The sequence below is a fragment of the Suricata suricatta genome, chromosome 1, assembly GCF_006229205.1.
Source record: "Suricata suricatta isolate VVHF042 chromosome 1, meerkat_22Aug2017_6uvM2_HiC, whole genome shotgun sequence".
Lineage (NCBI taxonomy): Eukaryota > Metazoa > Chordata > Mammalia > Carnivora > Herpestidae > Suricata > Suricata suricatta.
The window spans coordinates 50,338,281-50,355,754 of record NC_043700.1 but is presented as its reverse complement, the minus strand read 5'-3'; positions in this window follow the sequence as shown (position 1 = coordinate 50,355,754).

Below are 17,474 nucleotides of genomic sequence, written 5' to 3'. Positions count from 1 at the left end.
CCGTGATACTTTAGATGATTTCTTTCAGTCTTTTCCTTAGAGGGAAGGCTCCTAAGAGCAGTATATGGAAAAGGCCTGAGCAGAGAGAAGGAGATCTGCATTCTAGTCCCAGCGCCTCAGCTAAGCCGCTGTGCCCACCTCACAGGCCGACCTCCTCCCTGGGCGTCAGTGCTCTCCTATGTGGAATATAGGAGGTGGATGGTTTCAGAGACAGCAAATCATAGCATCTCACATGCTGACTCTGGTCCTTTGATAGTGGCTCCCTGGGGGCCACTCTGGGCAGAAAAAAGAGATTCCACAATCCACAAGCGAGAGAGGGGGAACTGGCAGTGTGCACGCCTGCTGTTTGCCAACCCTGGAGGACAATCCCTCAAAGGGAAGTCCTCCCAGTTCTAAATCCGCCTCCTACTCTCCCCTCAAGGTTCTAGCAGCCCTCAGGGGTTGGCAAGCCCCAGGGCCATAACCAACATCCAGTCTTGATTACACACAGATGACATTATTCATTTTTTAAGTGGGTGTGGCTCGTTTTAAGTCCCAGGAAGTCTTAGTGAGATCAAACCTCATAGGTGGCAAATTCAGGGTCAGAGAGCACAGAGGTAGAGAAACTGCTTGGACTGTGATCGGGCCTTGGCCTCTCCTGAGAGCACGGGGCAGACTAGCCCTGGCGGAGCCGTAACTGGCCCGGAAAGCACACATCTCCTATTTCCCCACTCACTAATATTTGCCAACAGACAGCAAATTTGATGAAATGAGAAAAAGTCCAGAGAAGGAAGTGCTACCAGTTTGGTATTTTTCCAGGAGTTAATGGTGGCCAGAGTCCTCCACTAGACGTCTGTTTGTCCTAACAACTCTGGTCTGGGGGCCAGGGCCTGGACCACCAGTGTGGGCCATGAGAGAAGGTCTGGGTCCCCCTGTAGCAGGCTCTAGGGGCTCAGAGCAGGCTTCCAGTGCAGGTTCCTCCCACTGGCCCCTCCCTGACCTGCCCTCTCTCTGGCCTCAGGGTTCTGGGGGAGGCCGTGGGAGTTTGGCTACCATTATCCGGCCCTTATCTGAGCCCACTTAGTTCAATGACTAGGAGCCGACCTGAGGGTCACGCCTGTCTCCAGAGAGCCAGTGCTATCTCGGTGACCTGTGCAAACCTTGGCGTGAGCTCATGTTTTCTGACGAAGGAGAGGACCCCTGCCATATCACTGCCCCGTGTCCCCACCCCCAGCGTCTGGCGTGAGCCCGGTGAAGGCTCCACCATGACTCACGGAAATAGCAACACTGATAACTGCCGCAGACAGAAATACATTGATGAATTTCCATTCAGAAAAGCACCTCCTCCCTCCCTCCCCTCTGACTTCATGTGATACTCTTAGAATGGACACTCAGGCACACAGGCAAGGCCCTTCTCAGACACAGCCTCAAAACTGTCACTAACCCCACTGCCTCCACCGTGAAGATATGGTGTCTCCATAAATGCCTAGAGAAGTCTGTATCCTAGAATTCATGCTAAGACATACTTTCTCTTCGTTCAGGAAAATGCTGCAGAAACAGAAACCTTGTTGTCTATCCATTGCAAAATCTAACATCACCTGATAAACACTTGGTGGCTCAAACTAAATGGGCCGTATTGAATTGGATTGGGTAGGGTTGACAGAACACAGGACCAGGAAGCAGGTCACCCAGTTGCTGGCCCTGACTCCACCCCGTAGAGGACCTTGGACAGTTTACATAGACAAAGTCTTAAAAGCTTTGTCGATGGGGTGCTTGGGTGACTCAGTCTGTAAGCGACTGCCTCTTGATTTAGCTCAGGTCATAATCTCATGGTTCACGAACCTGCTTGGAATTCTCTCTCCCTAGATAGACAGATAGATAGATAGATAGATAGATAGATAGATAGATAGATATCTTTGTTCACAGAGCACTTAGTTCATTTATATTTTATGTAATTAATGACACATTTGAGTTAAGGCTACCACTTTTGCAACATTCTTTGGCCTGGTTGCTCTGGGTTTGTTTTGCTTTCTCCTCTTGCCTTCACTTCACTTGACAGATTTCATCATGCTCTTTTATCCGTCTCCTACCTTGGAAGTCATAAGCCCTATTTTTATCATAACTACCCCAGAAATCACACCATGCAAAGTTAACTTCTTTTCAAAGTCTAAGGTTGAATAAATATTTATCTTACTCGGAGATTATATAATGATTTCTAGCACTTTAATTCCATTTACCCTACAGCTTCTATGCTACTGCAGTATATTTCAATTTTTCCTGTTTCTCTTTTAAAGCCCACAAATTATTAATGTTGTTGTTTCATACCATGTAGGGTACAAAATTTAACTATATCCATATATTTACTCATTTTATTTGATCTTTATTCCTGAATTTCAGTCCTTCCATCTGGAATTGTTTTACTATCTGCCTAAAGCACGTCCTGCATAATTCTTATACATGGCTCTAATACTGGAAAATTCCTTCTGGTTCTATTATCTGAAAATATTTTTATTTTGTTATTTCTTAAAAAGATATTTCACTTCATAGAACTCCAGACTACTGTTTATTTTCTTTCAGCACATGGAAAACGCTTGATTGCCTTCTAGATTCTACTATTATTGGTAGTGTCATCCACACTCACCCCCAGCAACTTTTAAGATTCTTTTCTTTGTCTTTGGTTTTCTGCAGTTTTACTAAGACATGCCTAGTGTTTCTTATTCATGTAGGGACTTATCCTATTATACTTGAACCTGTGGATTGGGGCCTTTTATCAAAATTCCTGAAAATCTATAGCTATTTTCCTTCAAATATTGTCTCTATTCTAGTGTCTTGCATCTCCTCTAGGACTCTGACTAAACATATATAGACTTTCTCATTCTATCTTCTATATTTTGTGTCCTTTCTTCTCCATTTTCTATTGTATTGTCTCTCTGTGTTGCAGTCTAGGAGACCTTCTTCTGGCCAAATTCCTATTTACTAATTCTTCCTTTAGTTGTATCTAAGCTGCTATTAAAGCCAGCCATTGAACTTTTTAATTTGGGGTTATTATACATTTTATTTCTTAAGGTTTCATTTGGTTTCTTTTAAGACCTGTCATGTCACTTTGGAAAATATCCTACAGATATTTTCTTTTTTTTAATTTTTTAAAATGTTTTTTATTTATTTTTGAAAGACAGAGAGAGACAGTGTGAGCAGGGGAGGGTCAGAGAGAGAGCGAGACACAGAATCTGAAGCAGGCTCCAGGCTCTGAGCTAGACATCAGCAGAGAGCCTGATGTGGGGCTCGAACCCATGAATCGTGAGATCATGACTTGAGCCGAACCCGGACACTTAACCGACTGAGCCACCCAGGCGCCCCCCCTACAGATATTTTCAAGATTTTCTTGTGTTTCCTTAAGCATAGTAAGTACACTTTTTTGCAGGGATATTCTTGAAATAATCAGACAAAGGGGGATCTCTATTTGATTATTCCAATAATCTAAGTATTTGTGAATCTGCATCTATTGTCTGTTCTTTCTGCTTGTTCTCTTCATGGTACCTTGTTTTCTTTTGATCCTAGGTTATCTCTTATTATGAGCTACTCCTTATACTTGAGGAAAATATTCAAACCAACAATTTCAGATCCAGAATAAAGACACGTTTCTCCAAGGAGGATTTTGCCTGCTGCTATTGAGTGTGTATCTCCAGAGCTGCCTTAAACCAAGTTCAAAGCTTAAGGTTCCTTGGCCTACCCAGACAATGAGAACCGCGATTGCTAACCCCCAGCAGGACAGGTGCATAGCTGGTTGGCCCTTATTCTAGGGATGTAGCCCTCTGTGATGCCAACATATTGTGGGAGAAATTTCTGCTTGACTTTTCAACTTATGTGCTCTTGGACTTTTATGTCTGTCCCTTACCATCCAATCCATGAGGTTGTCAAAGGAAAACCCAAATTTGCCAGGATTAGTAAATGCTCTCAAAGTAGAAGTGGTTTCTAGATTCTGCCTACATCTCCAGGTACTTGTTTACACCCGTTTTGACCAGATAATATGATACTGGTATATCCATACTTAAATACTTTTAACTTCTTTTTTTTTTTTTAATTTTATGATGTCTTGTTTTCTCTGGGAGCTATTTGGTCAAAATAACCTAACCTTCCATGGCCTGATCTCTTGAGCTTATTTAACATTTATTTTACGAGTGGTTTGGTGGTTTCCCTCAGCCACAGAACATTCTGTCCCACAGGAATAAAGACAGATAACTGTTTGCAGCTTTGTAAGGACAGTTTTTGTGATGTTTAAAATTAAAAGTATTGTGTTTTAATCTTTAACTCAGCTGGATAATATAATTCCCATAGTTTTTTTTTTATGTTATTTGATGTTCATCTATATTGGTTACTTATTTCCACATAACAAATTATTACCACCTTAAGGATGTAAATAACATATATTTATGATCTTACAGTTTCTGTTGTTTGGAATCCAGGGACAGTTTATCTGAGTCCTCTGCTTCATGTTCTCTCAGAATGCTGCCATCCAGATGTCAGCTTGGGCTGGGGACTCATCTGAAGGCCCAACTGGAGCAGCTCACTTGTGTGCGTTTTGGAAGAATTCAGTTCCTTCCAGATAATGGACTAAAGGCCTCATTTCCTAATGTACTGTTGGCTAATGAGGGACCTCACTTCCTTGTCATGTGGGCCTTCCAAACTTGTTTCATCAAAGCCAACAAGGGAAAGTCAGCCAGCAAGACAGCAGTCAAAATCTTTTGTGATCTAATCACAGAAGCGACATCTCCCCATGTTGAGGGGCTCAATTAGTGAGAAGCACGTTATTCAGATCGGGAATTGCAGAGGGGTGAGTGCCAGGAGGCAGGGACCAACATGGACCTTCTCAGAAGCCGTCTCCTGCAACATCCCCTCAGCAGGTCTCACGAGTGGACACAGGCACAGCCCCAGGAAGTGCTCAGTGTGACATCTCCTCTCCACCTAGAAAACACCACGCTTCAAAGTCAGCCAAACGGTGAGAATCCTGGCTCTACCACATAGTGGTTGAGTGATCTAGAACAAATCTCTTAAGTTCTTAGCACCTTAGTTTCCTCTCTATAAGCTGAGGCAATAAATATCTTCAAGGGGCTTGTGCAACTTAACATTTAACCAGTGTGCTAGCCAGGCCTGAAATACTAAAATATGCCCAACACAGTCTGTAAAATAGCTGTTCTCCTATACTTCCCAGAGCCCCCTTGGCCATGCCAATATGTATCTCTGATATTTTCCTCAGAAAGTTCTTGAACCCCACACAATTCAGCAATCATAGGAGTAACATCTGGCACAACAACAGACCCCTAAGACCAAGCCCCAGTGCCATGCAGGCCGTTTTTTATTTTGTCCCATCCTGAATGTAAAATGCCCTCAATATCCCCCTTGCCTGCAGGTACTACATAAATGAGGAGGGCTCCGGGACACACTCCATACACAGAACTTTCCTGTCTGTGCTATGAACATTTTTAAGAAATAAGCAAGTAAAGTGGGAGATCCTGCTCTGTTGGTCTGTTAATGGAACTCCAGATGAGGTGGTCTGGCCTGTCCCATCCTGGCCCATGGCCAGGCCCAGGGGCGCTGAGGGGCAAGCTCTCCTCGTGGAAGCCAGGTGTGGGAAAGCAGCGTCCTTGCTTCCCAAGACCACGCGGGTAAACTGCTTGGCACGGCCCAGAGCATGGGGTAGAGAAAGAAGCTGTAGCATTTGCACCTGGAGGAGGGGGTCTGTGCCCAGCCCTGATTCTGCTAATGGCGCCAAAGTCCGACTGCCTGGGTTCCAGTCCCAGCTATAAAGTGAGTAACTGTGTGCCTTGGGCTGAGTTTTTCAGTATGAGCCAAACTACCCGGTTAGAACCACAGATCTGCTAATTTCCCTGCTCTGGCCGTAGGGGGCTTGTTAACCCTCTCTTGGCCCTCGTTTTCTCCTGTGGGCTACCGCTCAGGGTTTTTGTGGAGATCCAATGAGTTCATGGATGTACAGAGCTTAGAATAGTATCTGCACATGCTATGTATTCAATAAATAAAAGCCATCGTTATTACAGAAATAACCCAGATAGAGTATTGGGTACTTCATAAGTGTCTAATTATAATTATTAATCATGCCTCATACCTGCAAAGAGGGAATAACAACATCTACTCAAAATGTATGAGAAAATGCTGAATAAAATGCAGCCTGCAAGTTAGTCAACTCAATTTTATTGTCTCATTTTACGAACGTCTTCTATCCCTCCCCCAAGTGATGGTGAGGCTGGAGAGATGAGTGACTTAAAAACCCAGAGAACCTGTCAAACGTGGGCCCCAGGAGATGGAGGAGCAGTGGGGGATGGGAACTAAACTCCACTGCTTTCCGACACCACCTCCTGGCAGCCCCCAGCCAGCTCTGTCACACAGACCCCTTCAAAGGGGAACTTTCAAGGGCAAAAATGAAGAGTGCTTTTTACAAGTGCCCTGAAGAGGCCAGAGGTTTGACCCCAGAGCTGCAAGAGACCACAGACAGCACCGGGTCTAAGCCCGGAAGCACCACTCCTTATGGAAGGCACCAGCGGACACAGCCCTGGGGGTCTCCCACACCATCTGGGTCGATATTTGTCTCTGGGAGGAGGCTGTACAGAGGGACAAGAAGCTACTGAGAAGGCACAGACAGGGCCCAGGGAAACTCGAGACTGGCCCTGCCTTCAGAGCAAGTTAAGTCACCTCTCTGAGCCTCAGTTTCTCCATCTGTAATGAGCACACTGTCCTTGCCCCACCTACTTCCCAAGTGGACTGGACCTCGGACTAGATGGTAAATTTGAACTCTCTGTATCTGAAGCATTTCACAAACAGTTCAAGCATCTCCCCAGCTCCCCGACTGCTCCCTGCCAACCCAGGCCGCAGCCATACCCTCCTTGGCCTCCAGAGACTGCATGAAAAATACTGGACCCCCAATAAGTGTCCCCTCCCATGGCACCCTCTTTCATCATTAGATGTCTCCTCAGACATACTAAATTTCCAGTGAGCATATTCCAAGGGTTCACGTTCTACCCATTCATTCACTAAACTAACAGTCTGAACACCTACTGCTCGTGTCCAGCCCATTCTGGCTCTGGGGACATAGAATCAGAATGGCCTCTGCCACCAAGGAAAGTTCAGGAGCTTTTGGGGGCCAGGCCAGGAGTGATCAAGGAAGCAACACAAAAAAGTGTGGGGTCTCGGAGAGTATGGGGGGAGAGGGGGGCCGCCCACACAGCCTCACTCGCCAGGACTGGCTGCCCAGAGGAGGAAGGCCTGGGCAGAACCCTCCACGGGTAGGCGGGGCCTGAACAGAGGAGGGAGGGAAGGGCAGGCTCAGAGGAACAGTCTGTGCAAAGGGAAGCAGGGGAGAGGGAAGACCTGGGGGAGCGGGAGCATCTTCCTGTTTTTGAAAGGGAGACCACCAGTCCTCCCCCCACCAGGAGCAGGTCCGTCAGAAGGAACTGGGGACAGAAGCTCAGAGCAGTGGCAGCAAAGCTCAGAAGCCACCACCTGAAAATCTGAGACCCAGGCTCTATGTTAGGTTAAAACCTCAGCATCTGTCCCTAAAAATAAGGTGTCTTTTTTTCTTTTCCTCTTATCATGTAAATACCCATACTTTTTCCCTTGGGCTAAATCCAGGTCAAGTCTCCAACCTCTGAGTCTTTCCTTCCTCAGGCCCTAACCCTGTCCCCTCAGCCAGGGGGGGCGTGGCCACACACCACCTCCACCATCTGTGGGCCCCACACACACACAAACCCAGTTTCGTGTCTGCAGCCACATCTCAGACACTGGTGTCCCTGAGGACAGGCAGACTTATGGGGACACCAAGGGGGATCAAGGGTGCCAGCTGGGAGAGGAAAACAGGAAGGTGAAGTAATAAACAGAGAGTCTGGGAGGAACTGGGAAAAAAAACATTTAAGAACAGCAGATTTCGGAAAACCCTGGCCTGAATAGTCGTCATCTCTGGTCATGAGAGTATGAGAGCTGGCCCAGAAACACCCTTTGGCACAGGACAGGACAGGAAGATGCATCGGGTGCTGTTGGGAGAGGCTCCTCATGAAGGCTGGCCCATTCATTCATTCATTCATTCAACACGACATCTATGGAGGACCTCTTTCTTTTATGTTTTACACAAACACAAATCTGGCAGGTCCCCAGGGGCTGAGGTGCCTGGGGAACAGCTAGGCTTACTTTTCCTGAACATGCCAGGCACATTCCTGCCACAGGGCCTTTGCACTTACCTTTAACCCTGAATGGAATTCTATCCCACAGATCTTCACATCACTCCTTTCCTCACCTTTCTCTGGTCTTTAGTAAAATGTCAGCTTCTCCACAAGCTGATCCATCCTGTTGAAAGTTGCAGTGACAGCCTACCCACCCAAGAAAAAGTTCTTATCCTTAATCCTCTCAGGTCTGCCCTTAATATCCGTGGAGCCTAGAGCAAGAGTGAAACTGACGGTCCCCAAAATATGGCCTGCCCCCTTTCTCCTCCCACCACCCTTTGCCTACCAACACACATACATGTGAACATTCCAGCTACGTCCCTCAGGCTTATGGGGACACACACCTGTGTTCCACTCCACTCTCTAAGATCAGACCCAAGATGAATCCATGCAAACCCTGAACGTGGCCTCAGTGCCATTTGAGCAGGAAGTTTGAGGTCCGAGGTAACCAGAGAATGGTCTTGAAAGGAGGTTCTGGCTCCCAGGAGCAGAGCCCCTTGGCTTGGTAAACTCATCACCCCGGAAGAGGACCAGGGTAGGCCTCTAAAGTGTGGAGTTTAGAGTAGGGCTCCCTCTTGCCCAGGTCTAAGGATGGGACTGTCCCTTCCCTGTGTAATTTTTCTCCATCCGATACACTATGTATTTTCCTTATTTGTTTAACTTACTGCCTGATTCCTTTCAGTCAATTGCAAGCCCTAAAGAAGGCAATTTGATTATTGCTATATTCTCTGCACTTACAACAGTATCTGTCACATAGTAGGTGCTTGATAAATATCTGTTGAGTAAATACTGGATCTGGGGGCGTCGAGATGCCAGAATAGAAGCCAGGCGCGGGGCGGAGGGTCCCTGGTCTTCACAAAGCTTCTTTGTTCTACAGAGTGTTGCCAGCACCAAGGATGATATGGTTCACGGTGCCAAACTCCTTCTTCCCAAACCAACAAACCCTATAGAGGAAACTAAGAATTTTACTTTTTTAGAGGAGAGCTGGAAAGATACACTGGTGTTACTTCAATGATGTGCTTGACATATACCTCAGTATATATGCACTCAGTGAATATGTACTAGACAGAAACCCTTTCTTTTCCGAACTTCAGTCAGGTCCTCCGAGTACTCCTTTCAGTGAGGCCTGGACCTCGGCCCCCGGCCTGTCTTCAGACTACGTAGCTCAGTTTTAGCAAGAATCCTGCTAAGTCAGTTTAGCAAGAATTCCCCACCTTTTACATCTGATCACCTTGAATATCTGATCAAGTTCCTCAAATGGCACCACTGATGTCTAAGTCCTTGGCGCGCCTTCAGTAAGAATCCTGTTAGGTCAGCTCAGCAAGAATCCCCTTACCCTGATGTTTCTTCTTAGTAATTTTCCGTCCACTCACCCCACCCTGCTCCTTGGTGATGAATCCCCACGTGTCCTTGTTGTATTCAGAGTTTAGCCCCATCTCTCTCCCCCACCGCCAGAGTCCTGACCCCCACTGAAATACTCTTGAATCGTGTCTTCCTTCCCATTTTAACAATTGTCGGAATAATTTCTTTCTAAAAGTTAAGAACACAAAAGATCTATCAGAAGGGCCCTCAGCCTCAAAGACTTCCAGTCAAGTTGGGGAAGTCAGATGCATAAACCAAGCGTCAAATACAAGATAATAAGTACTGATATAGAAGTATGGTCGAGGTATCATGAACACCGAGATAAGTGGTCACCATTGCTTCAGACAATCAGAGCCCCGCAGGGAGGAGTGACATGGCCGGGATCTGAAAGGTGGGCAGGGGTTTCTGCTTTCTCGGAGCTCAATAACTAGCTGCAGAAGCATCCCTTTTGCACATTAAATGATGTTTAATAAATACAATCTTGTGTTTGTAAAATACATGTATTTGCAGAAAAAAATTATGTCTAGAGGCATATATTAATTAAAATTAAGTTTAAACAAACAGTAATTATGTAGGATCACAGATGATTCTTTTTCTTTAAACTGTTTCTATGCAAGACAGCATAAATATATGGCCCTTCTGGTTATGTGGTAGGGACCTCTCCCTAAGGAGAGAGAAAAAGAGGAGAGAAGACTTCAAGGTCACCTGGATGTGCGCCCAGGTGCGCCTACAGCTCCCATGACCTTGTAAACTGAGACAACTCAATTAGACTGCGTGTTTATGTGTGTTACCATATATGGGAGACAACAAAATAGAAAATGTATGAAACAAACTGTTTCATGTGATGTGGGCCGCTCAGTTCTTTGGGTACGAATCCAACTGAGTGGCGCCAGCTGAATAAAAGTTGCCTCCTGGAAAGAAAAGCCTCGGTGTCAGGACTCTGTGCGAGAATCCTGCAACAGTTAGAAACCATTAAGATCATTCACCGACTGCATCCACAACCCAACCTTAGCTTTTGGTGCTGGAGCTGGGGTGGCAGACTCTTGTTGGATGTCCCGGATGGCGGGGGGAACAAGCAGAGCTTGTAGCTGGGGTCCACGCCTCCCAGGCCAAGAGAATGGCACCACCATTCACAATCATGCGATGGTTTGTGGCCACAGCGAGCCCATCTGCCTGGGTAGGCTGGAAGAACAGGCTGAGGCCAGACGCTGGGGTCTAGACCTGCAGGCGGAGTCTTTTGTCCTCTGACCCACAGGCTCAGGGGCTCCATAGCAGGGTCTGGAGTGTACAAGCCAATCAAGAAAGCTCTGACTTTATTTTATTTTTTAAGTTTATTTATTTTTGAGAGAGAGTAAGCACCTGTGCGAGCGGGAGAGGGGCAGAGAGAGAGGGAGAGAGAAAGACTCCCAAGCTCTGCAGAGCCCGAGGTGGATCTGGAATTCATGAACTATGAGATCGTGACCTGTGCCAAAATCAAGAGTCCGACACTTCACTCACGGATCCACCCAGGCACCCCAAGAAGGCTCTGATGTTAATGGTGAGAAGATGTGTGGCACAGCTGCATCTGAATCCCAAGTCTCCTGACCTCATTCTTGGGTCATTCAGAGGCCAGACACCTGGGTGTCCAAAAAACGAAGCAGCTTAAGGAAAAAGAGCTAGGAGGAAACTGCGGGGAAGGAGGAATTCCAATCAAGACCTGAGGGAAAGGGGAAGATGGAAACCTGCACGCACCACCCAGTCTGTAAATAGGCACGGGCAAGAGAGTCCCAAAACAGACCTCAGGACGCGGCTTCCTCCAGGCACAGCCCTGTGCACAGCTCTCACTCCCAGGAATACAAGAAAGGGGGGTGAGGGGGGAGCTTACGTCACAATAGCAGAAGCCACGGAGGTGGCTCCGACTAGCCTATGTGTCGCCATCCAGCCCTTGTGGGGAGAAGACCGCGTCCTGCCCGGGGTGGTTTCCACAGGATCGGAACAAGACCCACGCTGGGCTCTGCCCACCCTCTCTGCACCCGAACATCTTTCACCGACTCCAGGGGAGGGGGCTTGTTCACCAGGCTGGCCGCTGGGCGGCGCTGTCGGCAAGAATGGAGGGCGCCGCCGGGCTGCGCAGCCCAGGGGAAGGATGTCTGAGATGAGACTTGGTCCCCGCGGAGCTTGGCCCGGGCTGGGTCAGGGAAAACCAAGGCTCTGTGATTTCCAGGGGCCACCTGCGGGCCTGAGTTAGGAACAAACACCGACCCGGGCCGCCAGCCCTTGGCCGATTTCGGAGTGGAGCTCCAGAAGAGGATTTTCGAATCTACTGTCATTTTATAGGGGAGTAAACTGGTCCCTGGAGGTAACGGGACTCACTCAAGTTTCTCTGGTTACTAAGTGCGGTAAGCACAGGTGCTGCTCTTTCTGCTGTTTGCTCTGTGAACAGTGCACGATTGTGCAATAAATCAAAACAGGAGGCGGGGCAATCGACAGGGAAAAGAGAAAAGAAGATAGGTCTGTTCAAAAGAAAACCACATGCTCCAAATGGTGTCCCTCCAACCAAGTTCCCAAACCGGAATTGCAGCGGCAATACCCAGAAAGGCAGTCCTAACCAGTCAGTTAGGAATTTTCCAATCAGCGCCAATGAGCCCACCACACGGGCCCTCTGTTTCCCCCAGAGAAAGATGAGGTAATCTGCATGATGAGGTTGCTTGCTTTTTTCCCTCCGGGAAAGCAGCCTTGCCTGGATAACCTTCTTTCTCATAATTTTGCCCTGCCCTCCTTCTATAAAAATCTTACATTTTGTACCCCTCCTCCGAGGACCTCTACCTGCTAGATGGCATGCTGCTCGATTCATGGATTGTTTAATAAAAGCAATTAAATCTTTGAAATGTACTCAATTGAATTTTTGGTATGAAACAGGCCATTTCTGTGATTTCAGAGCTGGTAAACATGTGAGAGGTCACAACCAGGTGGTGCTAGACACTGCCCTGGGAAAGCCTCCGCCCAGGTCTCTGGACTGGGGAAGGAGTCCTGGCTCCACTACTCCCCTCATGGCAGGACATCAGTTAGTTTCACTGTGAAATGGGCACACTGACCAATGCCCTGCCCATCATGAAGGGAAGAAGGATACTAGGCAAGGGTATACTTTTAAAACTGTTACATGCACAGTGAGGGTAGAAAAGGGCAGAGTCCCCATCCTAATCATTGTTATTGGCAAAGCCATTGCCCAGTGATCTGTAAAACCTCTCAGAGGCAGCAGAGCAAAGATGACCAAACCTGCATTCCCGGCTGCTTCTACTTCACACAAACGTCGGTTTGGAGATGGGATTAATCTATGGTGTTTACGCTTTGCAGCCAAATTCCCCGGTAATTTATGGTATGAAGGATTTTTGACCTGGAGCCATAGGGGGGCTGAGACCAAATAGTAGAAAGACATGGCAGACGCAGTGATGCTCCCAGGCATACGGGCCCCATTTCAGAGGTGCCAACTGCACCTTTCCCTCACTTCCGCCTGCCCTCCTCTGCTGTGTGACCCTCTTCACTGTATTTGCCCAGGACCTTACAATTCCCTTCCGGCTTCCTGGTCACGACAGGAGCGGCAAGCTATAGGCAGAACCCACTGTCCCTGCACAAATGCCTTACGTGTTTATAACTCTATGTATTTTGCATTTTGTACACTCAGAAGATGAACAGCTCAATTTCAAAAGTGAGCAAGAAGATGAATGAATGGCCAATAAGCACAGGAAAAGATACTCCCCATCATTAGTCATCAAGAAAATGCAAATTGAAACCACAATGAGATACCCCTGCACACCCGCTGGAATAATTACACAAAAAGGCAGTCCACACCAAGTGCTTGTGAGGATGGGGCACAGCTGGGGTTCTCGGACACCGCCGGGGGAAGTAATATGGTGTGGCCCCTTCAAAAACCGGTTTTGACAGTTTTCTTTAAAAATCACCTACAGATGACCTAGCCATTCCACTTTAAGGTATTTACCCAAGAGAAATGAAAACGTACATTCACACAGGGACTGTACTCAAGTGTTCGTGGCAGCCTTCTTTATGAGCCCCCAAAATGGAAACAACCCAAATTTTCACTGATAGGTGAATGAATGAACAAATTATGGTCTATCTATTCAATGAACTGCTATGCCACAATTTTAAAAAAAGTGAACTATTGATAAATGCACCTACATAGATGAATCTCCAAAAAAAAGAACACATACTCTAGGATTCCACTTATATACAATTCTAGAAAATATAGTCAAATCTGTAGAGAAAGCAAAATCCATGGTTGTTTGGAGATGGAGACAGAGAAAAGCAGAAGGGAGAGATTTCCAAGGGGCACAAGAAAGCTTTAGGGAGTGATATGTGTTTTCATCATCTTAATTATAGTGATGGTTTTGTGGTATATATTCATGTTCAAAATTTATCGAAGTTTTCATGTTAAATACATGCAGTTTGTTGTATGTCAATTATACCTTAGTAAGGCTGGGCGTGTTTTTTAGTTTATTTGTTTATATATAGAGAGAGAGAATGAGCAGGAAAGGGGCAGAGAGAGAGGGAGACAAAGCATCCCAAGCAGGCTCCACATTGTCTGTGTGGAGCCTGAGGCAGGACTGAGACTCACAAACTGTGAGAGCATGACCTGAACTGAAATCAAGAGTCAGACACTCAACTCACTGAGCCACACAAGTGCCCCACTGTTTAAAATTTTTTTAATTTTCAAAAAGGAACAAACTTGGGGAGCCTGGGTGGCTCAGTTGGTTAAGCATGCAACTCTTGCTTTTGGCTCAGGTCATGATCTCACAGTTCACAGGTTCAAGCCCTGCCTCAGGCTCCATGCTGACAGCAAGGAACCTGCCTGGGAATTTCTCTGCCCTTCCCCTACTCTTTTTCTCTCCCAAAATAAATAGATAAAACATTAAAAAGGAACAAATTATTGATACACACATAACAATATGGATGATTGTCAAAATCAACACATTGAATGAAAGAAGCCAGACATAAACTAGAAGGCACTGTGTGGTTTGAATTATTTAAAGTTCTCAGAAATGAGTGGTGCCTGGGTGGCTCAGTCAGTTAAGGGTTGAACTCTTGATTTCGGCTCAGGTCATGATCTCACAGTTCATGAGTTCCAAACTGTGCCATGCTCTGCGCTGACAGCAAGGAACTTGCTTGAGATTCTCTCTCTCCCTCTCTCCCTCTCACCTTCTCTCTCTCTATCTGCCCTTTCCCTGCTCATGTGGAAACTTGCTCTCTCTCAAAATAAATAAGTAATCTTAAAAAATAAAATAAAAATAAAATTCTTAGAAGTGAAAACAAGTAGTAACGACGGTATAACAGTGGCTTCCTGGGGACAAGGGTGGGAGTGGGGATGGATCACAAAAGCCGTAGTGAAACTTTGAGAAACGATGGAAGTATTCATTATCTTCATTTGGTGATGGTTTCATTGATATGGGAACATGTCAAAACACATCAAAATTGTACACTGTATATATGTATGTGTAGCTTCCATACATTTACTTCTAAATAATTGTTTAAAAATGCATCAGGGGCGCCTGGGTGGCTCAGTCTGTTGAGAGTCCGGCTTCAGCTCAGGTCATGATCTCAGGGTTTGTGGGTTCGAGCCCCACCTTGGGCTCTGTGCTGACAGCTCAGAGCCTGGAGCCTTCTTCCGATTCTGGGTCTCCCTCTCTCTCTGACCCTCCACTGCTTGCGCTGTTTCTCTCTGTCTCTCAAAAATAAATAAAGAACATTTAAAAAAATTTTAATGCATCAGAACATCAAAAAGCTATGAATCCAGTTGCTTGAAGCACATGAATCAATAAAAATCCACAAATCCACGATGATAACCCAAGAAGAGAAATCCAAAACAATTACAAAAAACATTCATATGTTATGATTTGAGGGGACTATAAAACCAACCCTTTACTTTGAAAACTGGTCATTTAAAGGGAAGAAATTAGCATTGGTTCTACCTTTCTAGTAAGAACTGTATTTCAGTTGATGAAAGTTCTAACTTCCAGGAAAATGCCAGCTTAAAAACATAAAAGGATTAATTGAATTGGAAAAAAATCATTATTTCCCAATGTTAATAAAACTACCAATTCCATCGAGGTTTATTCCTTAATATTGAGACTGTGGAGTGAGTTCTAAGTGGGGAACTGGACTTCGTAATGTAACAAAGTAACATTACTGCCGAGCCATGTGGGACACAGCACCACTGCCCAGCAGTGACCAGGCTGTCAGCCCCTAACCCTGGGGTTCTTGTGCATACTTTAGGAAAACGGTTTCTCTGCTCACAGCTCTTCTGACACCAAAGGTGGGAAGAAAGAGGATTCCCCACACCAACCAAGTCTCCAGTTCTCTGCAAACACTGGCTGGGTGTCCTATGATTTAATTCGATACTGACCTAACTCCCCAGAGTGAGCCCAGACCCAGTAAGTTACACTGTCCCCACTTAAGACCCCAGTTGTAAGTCCAAGTCTCCCGCACTTCTGACCAACCAGCTAAACCTCAGGGATGCCCACAAACCCCCTTCTCAGGTGCAGTAATTCTCTGGGAATGGCTCACAAAACTCAGAAAAAGATGGACTTATGTTTACTGGTTTAGTGTAAAAGAATTGCAAAGAATACAGATGAAAAGCCAAGTGAAGAGGTGCATAGGTGAGGACCAGAGGGATCGCTTGTACAGGAGCCTCTGACCCATTGGGGGTGGGGTGCATCACCCTCTAAGCTCCCGGATGTCTTCCTCGACCCGGAAGCTCTTCACACCCCTGGAGGCCAGGGAAGGGGGCAGAAAGTTTCAACTCTCTAATCGCATGGTTGATTCCATGGAAACCAGCCCCTGTCCTGCAGCTATCGAGGGGTCTACCAAGAGTCACCTCATTAGTATAAACCCAGGTAAAGTTGAAAGGGGCTTTTTTATTAATAACAAAAGACACTCCTCTTACCCATACCACTCAGGGAACTCTAAGGGTTTAAGAAGTTCTTGGGCCAGGAGCCAGGAAGAAGACCAAACATGTATTCCTTGTTTTATCACAGACCAAATATATATTTATTAGATTACATCGCAAACACCAAAGGAGGAGCGGGAAGATTTAACGTGTCTCCTGACGTGTACAAACATCAGATCTGTCTCCTAGGATGTATTCTAGTTAAGAGAGTTAACAAATCTATCAAAGCTTTAGACCTAACTTTCAGTTATGGAAAATTTAGAGGACAGAGCAAAAAGCGAAGCTTCACAGCAAGGAAGCAATTAGACAAGCCCAGAAAGAGGGACATTCTGCAGAACTATTGGCTGGGGAACTTCTCAAGTCAGGGTCATGATAAAAGGACCTACTTTTGAATAAAAGAAACTCACGGGGCATAAAAACCAAGTGCAATGTATGCTTCTGTAAAACTAACTGAAAAGGACATTTGGGAGACCACTTGGATTGAGGATTAGGCAATATTAAGGATTATTGTTTTTGAAAGTGTGATAATGTTAACTTGAGTATATCGGGATATGTTCTTTTTTATTTTTTGTATTTTTTTTTAGTCTTTATTTATTTTTGAGAGAGAGAGAAAGCATAAGCAGGGGAGAAGCAGAGAGAGACACAGAATCTGAAGAAGGCTCCAGACTCTGAGCTGTTAGCACAGAGCCTGACACAGGGCTTGAACCCACAAACCGTGAGATCATGACCTGAGCCGAAGTTGGACCCTCAACCAACAGCCACCTAGGCTCCCTGGAAATGTTCTTTTTTAAAAAACATATACCGAATATTTAAAAGTTTTAATTCATCAAATACCCCCGCCCCCCAAATGCTATCTATGTTTACATTAATCCTTTCCCATGTTTACATTATCACAGAGCAAAAGCCCCCTTAGGGGCTTTTTATTATAAAATCATGGAAACCTAAAATCTTCAAACTGTCAGATTCTGGAA